This window comes from Erythrolamprus reginae, chromosome 3 (assembly GCF_031021105.1).
Source record: "Erythrolamprus reginae isolate rEryReg1 chromosome 3, rEryReg1.hap1, whole genome shotgun sequence".
Classification (NCBI taxonomy): domain Eukaryota; kingdom Metazoa; phylum Chordata; class Lepidosauria; order Squamata; family Dipsadidae; genus Erythrolamprus; species Erythrolamprus reginae.
In genome coordinates, this window is record NC_091952.1 from 159537405 (window position 1) to 159550311 (window position 12907).

Genomic DNA, 12907 nt, shown 5'->3' on the forward strand with positions numbered 1-12907 from the left:
TCTGTTTTCTCTCGCTTCATTCCTTTAGGGCAGTGATCATGAACCAATGGCACACACGCCACAAGTGGCATGTGAAGCCCTATCTGCTGACATTAGAGCCATTGTGCTAGCTTAGCTCCAGTGTGCATGTGTTTGCTGGCCAGCTGATTTTTTTGCTCGCAGAGAGGTCTTGGGAGGGCATTTTCGGCTTCCAGGGGGCCTCAGGGGGCACGGCAGGGCATTTTCGCTCTCTCCAGGCTCTAGGGAAGCCTCTGGAGCCTTGGGACGGCAAAAAATAGGTTTACCGTGCCTATAGGAAATCAGGAAACAGGCCATTTCAGGCCTCCAAAGGGCCTTTGGAGGGGGGGGTCAGGGGAAGCCATTTTCACCCTCCCCATCATGCTTGTGGGCACTCATGCATGTGCGACAGGTTTCACACACCACAAGCTTTTGGCACCTGAGGGGGAAAAAGGTTCACCATCACTGCTTTAGGGTATTATTATTGTTATTGTTATTACTATTATTTTCGGCTTAACATTTCTTATTCCTTTTCTGTACGATGCATATTTCTTACCTCAAGAGAATAACAAGACAGACGTGTTTGCATGTTATTTTTATTTTGCTAGCAGCAATTTTCAAGCTTGCATAGTGAGATAGCATTTCCTAAATGTCAGTTCTATCTGCAAAGCCACTTAATGGTATGGGATTCCATGGAACAAAGACTTAAAACAGAAAAGGCAGAACAGTTCAAGCCTACTTCTGGTTGGAAAGGAACATACCCACTTTGCGACTGCGAGATGCACATTTTGAAGCAAGTGAATGAATATTGGAAATTGCATCTCTGCTTTAATGTCCTGTACAAAGCCGCTCTTTCCAATTTTCATACAGCATTAATATTTTTCTAGTACCTGGAATAAATTCAGACCTTTTCTTTTTCCTTTATACATTCCAGAAATTCAGTTGATAAATACAGCTTTCAACCTTTTCATGTGCTGTACCTGGTTGCTACTTTTTCCATATCTATTGTTTTTTGATACTGTCATTTGTGAGTTCTGAAAGTCAATCATCGCCAGTAACAATTTCTAAGTTTCATCTTAACTTCCAATTAGTGTGGGCATAAATTACTGGAGGCTAAGCAGGACAATGGACAATACAATAAAGGTAGGAAAACAAAAGAACTCTGACTGCCTTATGTCTGCAATTACAGTGCTATTAACATAAGGACAAGCCATTAATAGGCTAGGTCAGAGAGAAGGGCAGTATCACATAATAATGGAAATGTGTAACTGCAGCAACCAAATAAATAAATAAATGTCTAAATCAGGCTGCAATACTTGTTATCTCAGTAGTAACTTTGTAGAAATTAGTACATTGTACCATGAGTTTCCCTAATAATTTCCCAAAGCCATCCTCTTAATTTGAATCTGCTAATGGTCATCTTTCCTTCCACCTCTCAGAACAAAGTGGTAACCAAATTGCTCTCCGAGCTGCCCAGATTTCCCCCCTTCTTCTACCTTTTTATTTTCTTTTTCAAGAACTGCAACTCTATTCAAGGTCAATCACAGGTCATGTCAGGAGCTCTTGGGAAATGGAGCTCCTTATCTCAACAGTCCCATTACACTACACACCCTTTAGTTCCCTGCTTAATAAATCCCATTAGCTTTGTTAATGGATAATGTTTCAGCTCAAGTAAAGCAATCTATTTTTCCTATCACATGCTCTCCTAGAAAGGCTGGGTAACAGAACGAAAAATTGCCATTCATATAAGTACATACTTTGACTCTAGCGGCGATTGAGATGGCATTTATTTCTATTCTGTCCTTCACATTTTGATCCAGAAAAAGCAGCCATCAGAAGAAAACAAAGTGAGGTAGATTAGATTTATTGAACTTAACAAATAATATTCTTTTCATATATATCAAGACCAGGCTTTGATCAGATTCAAAAATCAACATGGTACATAAAAAACAGGTGAATACTTAGCTTATGAATATAAAAACTGAAGGATCAAAATTGAGCTTGCCTCCATTATCTGCACCAAATATATGGGATTCAAATACGTTACCAAGATTCTACATTGAAAAGGTTTTATTTAGTTAACATTCTATGGCTAGAATCAGAAGGTTGTGTCCTAATTATCTTAGCTGCGAAACAAGGCCATTAATTATAAAAAGGGTTGCAATCTACCTGGGGAAATCCCAAGAAATACAAAAGAATATACCGTACTACATTAAATATTGTGCTACCAAAGAGAGAAAGAAATATTCTACATGTTGTAGGTCTGCTTTGTGATACGGCACCAGTCAAGACAGAGATGCATACAATTGCCTAGGGATTTTTACTATAAATAAAGATTTGTTTACAAACCACAGAGTTACTTCTAGAATTATGACACTATTGTTTTATAATGTTTCTAATTTTACCTTCTGTTCTACTTTATCTATAATTCTGTACTCGATACTTCTTTCTTTGTTGCTCTTATTCTAACTTTTTTCCTTCCTGAACTTTCCCCAATTCATGTTGCTACACAGTTAATTCTGTGGCTTCTGGTTGGTGGATACTGGATACAAGATCAAAGTTGTCACTGCTCTCTCTCTCTCCCTTGAAGGTTACAGAAACTTCAGGTCTCCAGGTGACTGGTGGTGGTGATTGCTGCATTGATCTCCCCCTGGCTTGCCTTCAACTTTGTCAAACCTAGGCTCTGAAGGGACCGGCATTACTTGCCAAAACTGGGCTTCTTAAGTCTGTTAGCACTTAGTATATCTGGCTCAGAACTTTCCCAAATTCCTTGACTCTAATAAAGTTCCCCTCCATGTCTCTTAATTTTACTAATGCTTGGAACAGTTGGATTTGAAGAGCTGTCTGAAGAGGTTATAATCTCCATTCTTTAACTCTTCTGGCAATCTTTTATTCTCATATTTTCTACCACTGCCACCACACTTCCAGCTTCAGTTAGAATTTTTCTTAAAAGGCTGGCTTTATGAAGGGTGAAGCTTTTAAAGCAAAATAAAAGATGGAGGAATACAGTTATTATTTTATGACATACTTTCTCTTCATCAAAACCCATTTTTAAAAGACTCTTATTTATTCATTTTTTTATTTTATATGGCTTTTTTCATATACAACTCAAGATGGCAAACATATCAATACTCCTTCCTCATCTTATTTTCTCTACAACTTTGCAAGCCAAGTTGGTTTGAGAGTGACTGGCCAAAAGTCACCCAGCTGGTTTTTCAAGTCGAAGATAGATCTAGAACTCTCAGTCACCTGGTTTCTAGGCCAGATTTCTTTCTTTCTTTCTTTCTTTCATTCTACCCTTTACCCTTTACCTGGGAGTCAAAATGGAACATATTTTACAACTTTGTAAGAAACTTAATTAACTCAAAACTCACTCCTTTGGTTCAAGCTGGACTAAAGTTGGATCTGCCCACTCCTAGACCATCACAATATTCTAGATCAGTGATTTTCAACCTTTTTTGACCCGCGGCACGTTTTTACATTTACGAAACCCTGGGGCACATTGAGCGGGACGGGGGGGGGGGCTAAAAAAAGTTTGGACAAAAAAATTATCTCTCCCTTCCTTCCTCTTTCTTTCTCTCTCTCTATCCCTCTTTGTTTCTCTTCCTTCCTTCTTCTCTTTTTTGCTCTCTCTCCCTCCTTACCTCCCTCTATGTCTTTCTCTCTCTCTCCTTCCCTCCCTCTCTTTCTTTCTCTCTCTTGCTCTCTCTCTTGCTTTCTTTCTCTTGTTCTCTTTCTCTCTCTCTTGCTTTCTCTCTCTCTTGTTCTCTTTCTCGCTCACTCGCTCTTTCTCTTGCCTTCTTTCTCTCTCTCTTTTCTTTCTTTCTCTTTTTTCTCTCTCTCTTGCTTTCTTTCTCTCTCTGAGCTTCGCGGCACACCTGACCATGTCTCACGGCACACTAGTGTGCCACGGCACACTGGTTGAAAAACACTGTTCTAGATGACTAACAACAAATGTGCAGTGCATACACTCAATCAAAATATTAACTAAACTTAGTTGTACCTAATCCTCAAATGAAATAATAAGAATCATTTTACAAGCACCAAAATTAATATACCTCCCAAACAAATGTCTCCTTGTAACACCATAAAATTATTTGTAATGTTTCTCCTGCAAAAAAATGGGGAATATATTGTGGAGGTTCCTTTATACTGTATGTATACTGGACCCAGATAAATGTAATACAGTTGTTGTGGTGGTGGTTGTTGCTGTTGCTGTTATTATAAGTTTCCTTGGAAAGGGAGGGAGGGAGGATGGAAGGGAGGGAGGGAGGGAGGGAGGAAGGAAGGAAGGAAGGAAGGAAGGAAATTTGTTTTAACTGAAAGTAATCAGAGACATTTTGAATCCTGAATACAGCAGGAATTGTGGGGTGGAGTCACTCCAAAACTACATTTGTCTGCCACAAATAAATAATAATAATCCCACAAGTCATTTCTACCACCAAAATAGCAAATAGTCAATTAAACTAAATAAATAATAATTCCATTAACACAAGTCTATTGATGAAATGCAATCGTTTCATTTTGCTCCACAGCAGCTATTACAAAATTCTGAATTTGGACCTGGAGTGTTTGCGTTATCAATTAAAAACATCCAAATGAACCACAAAAACTCTAATAAACAAGGAAAGTCCTGGTTCACCAAGTATCTACATAATAATGTCATGTTAGTACATGGATATAACAGATCAATGTTATGTTGTGTTGTTGTGGTTAATGACAATCATTAAATGTTGTACCTCATTATTCTTGACAAATGTATATTTTATGTACACTGAGAGCATATGCACTAAAAACAAATTCCTTGTGTGTTCAATCACACTTGGCCAATAAATAATTCCAATTCTATTCTATTCTATTTCTATTCTATACAGTATATATCATATTCTGTTGCACAGTTGAAAGAAAATTTTATAGATACAGATATGGGGGGAGTGTGTGTGTGTGTAGATATTTTATTAATGCCCAATCATCATAAAGTATTATTATACAGTGGAATATTTACAACTTGAAATCTAAAAGGACAGCCTGAGATTTGCAGGATAATCCTGTGGTTGCTGAACTAGAAGCAAGTTTTACCCTATTTTGTAGGCTTACAGCTGAATAAACATGAAGTAGACTGCAATTGTAATCCGTATTAGGCTGCAACTTAAACATCCTACTATACTGTAAGCTCCAATGAACATAATGATAGAGATACTTCAGAGTTTACACCTGTACAACTATACATGAACATTATTTTCTCTCATGACTGTAAATGTTTCTGTTCGATAAAATGGCCAATATGTGTCTTACTGTGGTGGTGCTCAGATGCCTGAAATTTATTTTTCTCCCTGTAAGTTACGGTTTTATACTTGAAAGAGTCAGCCTTTCAAATTGCTAATGCTATACTGTATATCAATATTTTAAAATGTTGTATTCCAGTCAAGTAATTTTTCTCTTGCCATTGAACAATCTATGGAAAGTATTTTCAGTGTATATTAGAATTCCTCCTGCTATACATGCTTGATCACACACATACTGTTCAAGCAAGAACACATTTTTCACTTCAACCCAAAAAGTTTTTTTTTAAATCCCAACACTATTGCCCACTTCTTAAAATAGTTTATTCAACGTTAAAAGAAAATGGACATTTGTTTTAATAAAAAATTAACTATTACACACTTGCTGACCAGACAGGCCCCAATTCCACAAACTATCAACAATCATTTTTAAATGTGTGGTATATAAATCATAGAAACCATCAATCAATCAATCAATCAATCAATCAATCAATCAAAGAACTGGAGTATGGCACTGATTATTTTTCCTATTTTTAGCCAGGCTTACTTGACAGTTCCATATTCCAGTTTGCATATTTCACTTTGTTGAACACTCATTTGAACAAACTCATCTCAACAACTCATCTGAATTGCCAAACCACAAGCATTTCCACAGGAGGATTATGCATCAGACTGAATGTTACTTCAAAACTCTGTGTTTCCACAAGGTCAGCAAATGTTACAGAGCTTGGCTGGTTTACTTCTGGATCAGTTGAAACAGCTGTGACAACTTTATTTATATTTAAATTTTCTAGGCACCCAATTCCCAAAAGTCTTGGTGATTTTAACTTACACAAAAAATAAAATAAAATCCAAAAATCTTCGGTAATCCAGGGTAAATAACAACCAATTCTCTCCCCCAGGCATGGAGATAAGAACAACAAAAGGACCCTCAATTACTCTAATGAAAGGTCAGTGCAATGAATATTACAAAACTATTATTATTATTATTATTATTATTATTATTATTATTATTATTATTAATTAGATTTGTATGCCACCCCTCTCCAAGGACTTGGAGCGGCTCACAACTGCAAAACACAATGTACAAATCTAATGTTAAAAGCAATTTAAAACCCTTCTTATAAAAAACAATCACACAACCTAACGAACCATATATCAAAAAACCATAGTAGCTAAGGGGTATATCAGTTTCCCCATGCCTGGTGACATAGGTGAGTTTTTAAGAGCTTTCAAAAGGCAAGGAGGGTGGGGGCAGTCCTAATCTCTAGGGGGAGTTGATTCCAGAGGGCCGGGGCCCCCACAGAGAAGGCTCTTCCCCCGGGTCCCGCCAGACGGCATTGTTTAGTCGACGGGACCCGGAGAAGGCCAACTCTGCGGGACCTGATCGGTCACTGGGATTTGTGCGAGTATTATTTGTTGAATACTAAAAAACAAATCATTTATTGAATGAATACTATTATTTACAATATTACAAAACTATGTATTCAGCCTAACAATTACCTGAACCTCACATTTACACACATGTATCATGTATGCATCAGTAGTAGGTTTCTCTTGCCTTTGCTACCGGTTCAAAAACAGGAGCTATAAGTGCACCCCTATGCTCCTGTACACTTTGCATGTGCAGAACTGGTGTGAACCGGCAGTAACCCACCACTGGTATGCATATATGAATATATGGGTAGGTTCTACTTTCGATCCTCAATGCTCAGCTCTTTCCATTAAACTCTTGGAGTGAGCAGTCTTTCTCAATAATTAAAATGGGAACGTCCTACCACTTTGACGAAGCCACCATGACTATCATCAACAAACCAACTTTCCACTCAGTGCAAGAAAAGACTCATGTACTTTGGCAAAAAGAAGGCAGGCAGGCAAGCAAGGAGGAAGGAAGGAAGGACAATGCTTGGGAAAGTTGTGAAAAGTAAAAAAGGAAGATAATGGATGGCTCAAGGAAACCAAACAAACAGCCTTGTAAAATTGACATTAGGAACAGGGCAAGATACATGGCATTTGTTCACATTTGTCAAGCACCAAACTCAACTCATATATAATTAACTTATCTCTTGTTTAATACTCAAAAGATTGTACAATGACTTAATCAAGGAGCCACTGATTATGAGGTTTGAAGTAAAGATATCCCCCCCCCCTTTTTCACTTCTGAAATGAGACCTTCTTCTCACATACCTTAAAATGAGTTAAAATCTAAAAGTGGCAGAGGGATTACATCTCATTTTATGATCCCTACTGTGATGTATATAATGGTGCAGATGGCTCATTTGCTTGCCTCTTTGATTTCACAGTAACCCAGATAAGCATGCAAATTCTTAACTTTCAAATGCCAGATAACTGAATAACTGTTAATGGAATGCACTGAGATTTGTTTTGGGTTTTTTTGCCATTTTGTTTTTCTCATGTTATTTATTTTGTAATCCAAAACTGGTCTCCAGAGAGGGGCGGCATACAAATCCAATCAATCAATCAATCAATCAATAAATAAATCAATCAATAAATAAATTTTAATAGTTTTTGTTATTATATATGCCACCCAGTAACTATGTGTGATGTATAGCTTTACTATGTGATTAAATAAATAAAGTAATCTTTATGCCTTCTCCTATTAAATCTATTAGTATAAGATGTTGCACTTTATTATTAATAAAGTAGGAATGTTTTCTGATTTTCCTAAAGATTTATATGTTGTAATGTAACATTTGTGAAAGTTTATTCAAAGTTATTAATCATAATTACTTTTCAATTCATTTTCAACAATGCTATGGTTTATATCAACAGTTTTGACTGTTCCCATCACTGATCAGAAGTTTCATGTTATCTTTACCAAGTGTTAATGAGATAAGAGCTGAAAGTACTAATTTGTTTAACAAACATGGAGAAGACAATTCCAGAGTTACACCTTAACTTCTATCTATGCTAAAGATCACTCAAGGATAGCCTTCTCAATTACAAACAGTCACTACATAAATCTACTGGCATGTAATCTCCAGTGATGCACAATATAGGAGACCTTTTTAGTCATGGCACCCAATTTCAGAATACTGGTTTGCTTAATGTCTGCCTTTGGAAATACAGTGAACAACTGGAAAGGTTTAAAGAATATGTAGCTCGAAGATCTCATGTTGATGGTATCACTTACGTTCTTTCTGTTTTTTAAAAGATTTGTTTTTGAAAAAATATTTCTAAAAATATATTTTTAAAAAATATATTTTTTAAATATTTTAAACTGTTAGTCCTCCTGAAAGTATAAGAATAAAGCAGAAATAATTTAAAAAATAGTAAAACAAAATTGTTCAAGGTCTGATGTTAAACCAAATATTAATAAGATCATTTTGCAGTCTTAAAATACTTGCCATTATTAAGTTACTAGAAAAATCACTGATATTCAAGTCTCCCAACTTTGGTAGTTCTTTATAGAAGAAAACTGAAAAGTTTACATCTAAATGAAATATTTAAAATATTTTCCACATGCACACAGAAATATATGTTTACAAACATTATTAATAGTTTGTTACAACTGTAGCAAACTAAAATATATCATCTCAATGGAGTTTCAAAATAATGAATTTCCACCTATGAAAAGGATTGATAGAAATTATGTGTGCCTTTTTCGGTAGTAATTCATATTTTTCAAGTTAAAATAAAAAAGGTAATCAGGTTTTCGTTGCATCTTATGATAATGGGGGCTTTACCACTATTATTGTTATTGTTGTTATTGTTGTTGTTATATAATGGACATCCTGGACATAAATGGTTTAAAATCCTATCCTCAAAATGACGCTATACTACACACCAAGACAACTAGACACAAGAACAGTTTTTTCCCCGAACGCCATCACTCTGCTAAACAAATAATTCCCTCACCACTATCAAACTATTCACTAAGGCTGCATTACTATTCTATTAGTCTTCTCGTTCCTATCACCCATCTCCTCCCAATAATGACTGCAGGAATATAACTTGTTGCTTGTATCCTTACGATTTATATTAATAATGTTTTCTGATTTCTTGTTTGAATCCTATGAAAATCATTAAGTGTTGTACCTCATGATTCTTGACAATTGTGTTTTCTTTTATGTACACTGAGAGCATATGAACCAATGACAAATTCCTTGGCCGATAAAGAATTGGCCAATTCTTAGCTAATAAAGAATTGGCCAATAAAAAAAATTATTCCATTCTATTCTACTCCATTCCATTCTACTGTTGTTGTTGTTGTTGTTGTTGTTACTATTACTTCTAAGCAAATCTAACTGACTCCAGTGGGACTTTCTTCCAAGTAAATATGCAATGACTTGCAGCTGCAAGAAAAATATTGCCACCACTAGCATGCTTAATAGAACTTACATTACGGGTACACTTGTGAGAATCCAATGTATAGGTGACAAACAAGAAAAACATTGAGAAATATCACTGAGTTATCACCAGCAGAATGAAATCTATATTGCAATATTATTACTAGCAATCACTTCACATATCCCTTGTAAAGAGAGAGGGAAGGAAGGAAGGAAGGAAGGAAGGAAGGAAGGAAGGAAGGAAGGAAGGAATCCAGACAGATTGTTGCAACACAGTGCTGGGTGCTGATAGATCCAGCCTTAAGATAGGTTTCTAGATCCATAGCCAAGCTTCCTAAAAGTGAATATAATGTCTATTCAATCACGTTTGCACCTTATGTAACGCTCGGCTTGGTAACTGAATTTTAGACAGTCACTTTATTAAAATTAAAGAAAATGTATTACCGAAATTTATTATCATTTTGAACGTGAAGATACAATCCCGCAAAGTTAAGCACTATTATTTTCCAATGCTTAGAAAGAGAAAAAGTAAGTAAAGGCTTGAACGTCATTCCCGGAACTCAGTGGAACTGAAATACATTTAGATATAGCTAGATTGAACCCAGTTCAGTCGTACTTCAACTGCAACCACCAGTATGTGATTTCACACACAAATTAGGAAAAGGAAGGTAGTACTCTGATGCTGCTCACTGCAAATTCCTGTTCAACACCTTCGTGTGGAATATATCTACATTTACACACACACACACACACACACACAATCATCCTTCCAGTAGGCACGTTGCTTCTTTAAGACTGGCAATTTAGAAAGAACACAGCTGGCCCCTTTTCCAGGCCAAGACACTCCACTGAGACGCATATCAGAAGCCAAAAGATTGTCGGGCATGCTTGCTTGCCTCTCTCTCTCCTGAGCAGCCCGCACAGTTCCCCCTCCCAGTCTTGCACGTACCCTCTTCTCTTTTTTTCCCCTGTGGCAAAAATGGGGCCGGCTTCTAACCGCGTCTCATTTCCTTTTCCAACGTCCTTCTCTAGCCAGGAGAAGTAAAAGGCACAGAAAGTTTGAAAGCGTTAGGAAGAAGGCGCTCCCGGCAACCATCCTCCTCCGCTGCATTTTTAAGGGCAGGGAAAAAGAAGAGGAGGGAATAATAATAATAATAATTTTTAAAAAGGCTCAGCAATCGGGAAAGATCAACGGGGGACTCCGGAAGGCTGCGTTTCCACGCACGGACCGGACAACTCCGCACCTGCGCCCTCTTCTCCTGATCGGAGCTGACTGACAGCCCCACTCCACGACCCACCCACCCCCATTCCAAGATGAGGAACTGGTCCCAAGCTTTGCCGCTGACATTCACGAGTTGGGTGCGGGTGGCGGGGATGGAGAAAGGAAGGTTAAAAAAAATGCATGCAGACTCAACCCAGCACCCAGGCGAGGATCTTCACCCTCCCATCCCTTCTTCTTCCTCCTCCTCCTCCTCCTTTATTTATTTATTTATTTTAACCGGCAGCTTGCACTTAAAAAAAAAACATTCTGGGCTAAGCCAAACCACCGCAAACCAAGGGAAGTCGCAAGGGCAAGGCTCTCTCAGCAGGTCTGGGGCGAAAAAGGCAGAAAGAAGAGGCGAGAAGGAGGGGGGGAGGGACACGCACCGCGGCCGCGTAAAAATAGCAACTCGCCCGATGCCCCGAACCTCCAAAAGCATCTTTCCCTCTCTCTCTCTCTGGCGCTGCAAAGGACTTGTGTGTAAAACGGCAGCCTCCCGTTTGCCCCGCCGCGGGAAGAATTGCATCGATTCGGGGGTTGCGAGGGGATGGGGATGTGGGTGAGGGACGGAGGGGAAAGGGGTCGTTTCGTTTCAAAGCCTTACCTTAGCTGGCGTGCCCTAACTGGTGACTGGGAACTTTAAAGGGCTATAGGAGAAGCGGAGGGGGGATGTAAAAGAGAGAGAGAGAAAGGGAGGGGTGGGTTGCGGGTCCGAGGAGGAAAGAGATCCCCCCCCCCAATGCGCAGCGGCTCCCAGTCCAGGGAGAGAGCCCGCGATCAAGAGGCGCACTGGATCCCGAGCTCTGGGTTACCTTCCAAAGCGAAAAAAGCTCCTAAGCTGCTGGCTCGCTTTTTGCTTTCTGCGGCTCGGGAAAGCGGCGCTGATTGGCCGCTGCCGCCGCCTGTCTGTTTCATTCTCGCCCGAGCCACGCAGCCCTCCCCTTTTCCTCATCCCGGCTAGGAGACCCCTCGCGTGGTTCGGCCGTGGGCCGGTGGGCGGCGTGAAGGGAAAAGGGGCTATCTCGCCCGGCGTTCTCCCGCTTTAGCCTTGCCGAACAGAGCCCAAAGGGCACTGAAATAGAAACGAAGCAACGGCTTAGCCAGCTAGCCAGGCGGTTGTTCAGCAAAATGAGAGAGGTGGGGACAGAAAAATGCTTAGACTTACTTTATTTATTCGGCGGGGTTGAAGGCATCGAGCGCGGGAGGAATTGGCCAGGAAGGAAGCACGCGTGAGGGAAACCTACTCCTGTTTTTGGAATAATTTCCAGAGAAGCTCGCGAGTAAATAGCCATCAGTCTTGCAGGGGAGAAAAGCCAGAACATCTACTTCTAAAATAATATTTTTTTAAAAAAATATGCACTAGAAAGAGTGGAATGCGGTAAAGATAAATGGGGATCGTGTTTAAGAATTGCAATCTATGAAAATATTTTCATCTACCCTTTTGCTCTGGAAACCTGTTTGGAAGAAAGGGCAGCCAAGTCTGGGTCTTCCCATCTGCAATATGGCAAATCCACCCCTGTTCTTTGATATATAGCACCTTACCTTTACCTTATATGCTTCCACAGGCCATAAGCCATTTGGACATCTTTGGACCTAATAACCCCTTAAGAATTCTATCCTTGAGTTGGAAATAAGGCAGGGGATTCACTTCAGAAAGATTCTTCTGTTCCTTTTCCATCAAACTATGTCCTCTGAGACTTCAGTTGACAGGCCAGGGCACGCTTTCTTCCAGAAGCCATCTTAAGCGGGAAAGCCTATGAATGATTTCTGTGTAAGGCAGAAAGAGTCCTCGGAGAGGGGCAGCATACAAATCTAATAAATTATTATTATTATTATTATTATTAATAATAATAATCTTTGCTTCATGACCTTGGAAATTTTCAGAGTGAGTTTTATAATGATAAGATAACTTAGGCAATTATATTTAGGAGGGGGAAAACTCAGCTGATTGAAAGCAGAACAAAAGTCTTAGCTGGGTGAACAGGACCAGTCCAAAAAACAAAACAAAAAAAGATTGTGGAGCTGTTGCAGAAAGAAAAAAATCTTTTGAAAGATAA

The 12907-nt window shown here is 38.8% G+C and overlaps 1 protein-coding gene across 2 annotated transcripts in view; it reads right to left on the minus strand.

Moving 5' to 3' along the window:
* Positions 1 to 11694, minus strand: part of CDH18 (cadherin 18) — a 310510-nt gene extending 298816 nt beyond the window's left edge. The window contains exon 1 of one of the 2 annotated variants that reach the window (XM_070747111.1): positions 11663 to 11694. The gene's annotated coding sequence lies outside the window, so the exon portion shown is untranslated. Of the gene's footprint in view, positions 1 to 11454; positions 11504 to 11662 lie in introns of those variants that run through there. The other variant, XM_070747112.1, reaches the window with a different exon arrangement.
* Between the last annotated feature and the right edge of the window lie 1213 nt (positions 11695 to 12907).